General features: G+C 36.8%; 1 non-coding gene across 1 annotated transcript; it reads left to right on the forward strand.

Annotated features, from left to right (window-relative positions):
• Positions 1-4,017: 4,017 nt before the first annotated feature.
• On the forward strand, positions 4,018-4,124 carry LOC135152478 (small nucleolar RNA R71). Its single transcript, XR_010291656.1, has one exon. It is a non-coding gene; the product is annotated as a small nucleolar RNA R71 (small nucleolar RNA).
• Positions 4,125-4,396: the final 272 nt, after the last annotated feature.

A 4,396-nucleotide genomic window follows, 5' to 3' on the forward strand; every position in this document is an offset into this window, starting at 1 on the left:
CGAGTAGTCTTATGGTTTGGAAAATACTTTTTTAGAAACATTACCACAAACCCCTCCCACGTGGAAATAGAATTGACGGGTAGACTATACAACCATTTTTTAGCGTTTTCTTTTAAAGCGAAGTTGATTAGTCTAAGCCGAATGGAGTCTTCACTCAATTGTTGGAGTTTTTGTAGACCACAAACCTCCTCAAATTCTTGAATAAAAAGATAGGGATCCTCACCTTCACTCCCTAAAAACTTAGGCAACATATTAATGTGATGTGCCTTAATCTCGAAATTATTTCCATTATTGGGAGGAAGGGTGATGCACGATGGTTGAGCAGAACGGGATGGGTAACAACGGTCTTTAAGAGCCAACACCATGTTTTCCATCGGTTCACTAGCTTCTATGGGTTCGGAGTCCGAAGAGGACGAAGAAGGAATTTTGATGATCGGTCTAACTAATCTAGACGATTCGTTCCTAACCCAAGTATTTCGCATAAACGATAAACATGTAGCAAATAAGTGCGAGAAATTAAATCACACAAAAGAAAGGGTGTAAAAACGAAAGAAAAACTTAATTCTATGGTTCCCTAATAAAACGAACTAGACCTTTCTCCTAACCGTAAGGACCACCAAAAACTCGATAAATTAATTATTATTCGGACCGGTTTGGCCAGTTTGGAGCAGGCATTGCCAAGGGGCCAATCTCCGCACTTAGACACCAAACCTTAATCGGCCAGGTAAGCTTTCGCTAGTCCTTAGACACCGAAGAGTCGGAATAATTAAAGATTACCTCGTCTTTTAGGCACCTTCCTAATTGAGCGCGAAATCCTAGGGGCTAACGTCTAATTCATTTTATTAAAAAGGCTTTGGAAATGCAAATGAAGAATTAAGTTGTTGTGGGCCAAGGAAAGAGTGATGAAATCCCTCCCCTTATCTTATGAATGGGTTTTGCCCTTAAGATTTATTTAAATGATGCTCCACACAACGATTAATAAAAGCTATAAACAATTATGGATGCTCCACACTACGTGTTCTATTCTAAAGAAAAGGAAGAAATTAACGTACCTTTGGGTCCTCCAGCGATCACCACAAATATAGGTATGAAAATTTAAAAACAAAAAATAGAATCTAGATGATGTGTCCTAAGTGATTAAATGCATGCTGCAACACATATGTAATTCTAGCTAATATTTTGGATTTTAAAATTTTTAATTTGTTGGTGATTTTCAATTTTCAGATCTGTTTGTGATTTTCTAAATAAAGACAAAAGATAAAGGTGGAGAGATACGGTTACCAAAGCAAGCTTCCAAATCCGAGCAAAATTCGTCCACTTTAATCCACGATTCCCGAATACTCCTCCTCGAAATAAAAACAAAAGGTGAGAAAACAAGCTAATCCGAAAGATTAAAAATAAAGGTGCGAAAAATTAATTATAATCCCCGGCAGCGGCGCCAAAAACTTGATGTGGCTAGAATATTAACTTATAATTGCAAGCGCACAATCATCGTTTTAGTATTTGAGATATCGATCCACAGAGATTAAAAATATTTTCGCAACCTATATTTCTTAACCTAGGCGAATTAGAGCAAATAATTTGTGAGAATCGGTTTCAAAATTAAGTCTAAAAAAATGTCTCTTAAAAAAATCAATTAAACTAACTAATTATGACTTAATGAATCACCTATTTAATTATTCTAATCTATTTAATTACTAGTCTAAAGAAGTCGATTAAGACGCACCAAATTATTTGATAAAATAACATTAAATCATTTACCTATTCTACCTAGCCAATTCACAAGTCACCAATATTAATACAAAATATAACCAAAGTCAAGCCATTCAATATAAAAGCATCGCAAGAGAAACAATTAACAAAAAGAACAGAGGCTGCACTTTGATGAATATGACGCACTCGAAACAGAAAACCACTACTTGAATTAATAACACTACTTGACCCAATCCCGGTGGATGGAATTGCTGCTTCGGTGCAAACTGTTGTTGAAAACCAGAAGGATTGAAAGGTCTAGCTCCAAGCTGTTGAAGGGATTGTTGCGGTTGTTGCATATAATTCTGATTGTTGCTCCAACTGAAGGTCAGATGATTCCGATTGTTCGGATGATAAGTAACAGGAGCTGGCTGCTGAGATCTCTGAAAATTGCTCACAAACTGAGCTGAAAGGCATATGTTCAGCCTATTTGTATTTAAGAGGTACAACTCAACTCAGATAAGAAAGCTCAGTACATAGCAAGTTATCGGTATCCGTACGAAGAACGTCAAATGATTTATGGGAATTATCTGTCAGAAGAATTCCAGGATGCTGCTTCACACCACTGAAAGAAGTTCATTAATATGTTCAAGCCTCAGTGCACAAATAATCTTTTGTGGCACGTCCAGGAGTTCAGAAGGTATAAAGTTTCTATACTTTATTTATTCAGAAGATTCCATTTAGTGAAGAAGAACTTACAAGACGAAGACTCGGCAAACAAGCCAAATCTATATTGTTTATTTGACGAAGAATATTTGATTTAACTAGATACAAATGAACCAGACAGTACATCTGTGTATCAGTTACTCCTATTAAATATTCAACGTCAAGCAGAAGTGGTAGTTCAGTCTATCGACAAATCAAGACGAAGTTATTAAAGTTTAAAGAAGACAGGAAGCTGTTCTACTGAAGATTGGGTGATTAAATATTTTATAGACTATTATTTCACTTCTCAAATAATTATAGTAATTGTGTAATTTATTTATTAAGTTAATTCACTCTTGAATTAATTTAATTTATGAATTTATATGATTAACTTAATTAAGTGAATAATTTTCTATTTAATATAAACTACAAATTACATTTACAATCACCAAAACAAGCTCAGCAAGACAATCAAAGATTGTCCTACTGAATTTGATTTAAGGGAAGAAAAGCAAGCTCAGCAAGACATTTGTGGATTGTCCTGCCGAATGTATGAAGACCAGCAAGACAATCTCCTTGGTCTTTGTCTTGCCGAAATGTGTGAAGACTTGCAAGACAATTGTTGTCAATTGTCCTGCCGAATTCTTTAAGGGCTGCCAAGACAATTTCATATTGTCTTTCTGCCAAGTGCTAAGAACTTGGTAGGCAATTCTGAATTGTCCTACCTTGTCCTTGGTTGTCTTTCCCCCTTTAGTTTTGTCTTGCCCTTTCTTTAATTGTCTTGCTGCCGTTTCTATAAGGCTTGGTAGACAATCTAGATTGTCCTACCTTGCCTTGTTTTGTCTTGCCCAAGCTTAAATTGTCTTGCCCTTCTTGTTTTTATCTTTGCAAGCTTGTATTTGTCTTTCCTTTGCTTTGTCTTACCGAGCTTCTTCATTTTCTAGTGTTCATCACTTTGTAAATCAAAGCATTTGTAAAGCTTTCAAATTGTTCGTGACTTGCTTGTTATATCCATAGTTTTATGTGCTTTGATAACCGGGTTGTTTTAATCACTAATCTAGAATATACCCTGTCGAATTTATTCTACGAACATTAGTGGACATTAAAACTGAACCTTATTAATTATATAACGACTTAAAACATTGTTATATTAATTAATCATAATCTGATTAACATGTCATATTCCAATCAGATTCACTTCCGCGATTATTTTGTATCGATTGTATTCAACCACCCCTTCTACAATCGTATCTGGACCTAACATGAGCTGACTCGCTAGATATGGCACACTGATCAGTGGAATGTGTACCCGCACAAAGCTCACAAACTGAAGGCGGCTGTTGAATTCCCAAGTTTGCCAAAGAATCCACCTTCATAGTAAGAGCTTTAAGCTGAGCATCTGTGGCTATAGTAGCATCAACATCTAGAATTCCCGCTGCTTTGCCCTGATGCAGACGCTGAGTAGGATTCTGATATTCATTCGCAACCATCGTCTCGATCAATTCATAAGACTCCTCATAGCTCTTAGCCCATAGAGCTCCACCTGATGCTGCATCGAGCATTGGCCTCGATTGAGGTCCCAAGCCATTATAGAAACAATTAATCACCTTCCAATCAGGCATCCCATCATGTGGGCACTTTCGAAGCATCTCTTTGTAGCGTTCCCAAGATTCACAAAGAGTTTCACCAGTGTGCTGAGAAAATTGAGTGATAGCATTCTTGATTGCAGCTGTTTTGGCCATAGGGAAGAACTTAGTAAGAAATTTCTAAGCCAGATCCTCCCATGTCGTAATAGATCCTGCAGGAAGAGAATGCAACCATCCCTTAGCTTTATCCCTCAGAGAAAATGGGAATAGCTTCAATTTGATGGCATCTTCAGTAACACCATTGAACTTGAAAGTGTCGTAGATCTCAATGAAGTCCCGAATATGCATATTAGGATCCTCTGTCGGAGAACCACCAAATTGCACTGAGTTCTGAACCATCTGAATAGTGCTTG

Source organism: Daucus carota, chromosome 4 (genome assembly GCF_001625215.2).
Source record: "Daucus carota subsp. sativus chromosome 4, DH1 v3.0, whole genome shotgun sequence".
NCBI classification, from domain to species: Eukaryota; Viridiplantae; Streptophyta; class Magnoliopsida; order Apiales; family Apiaceae; genus Daucus; species Daucus carota.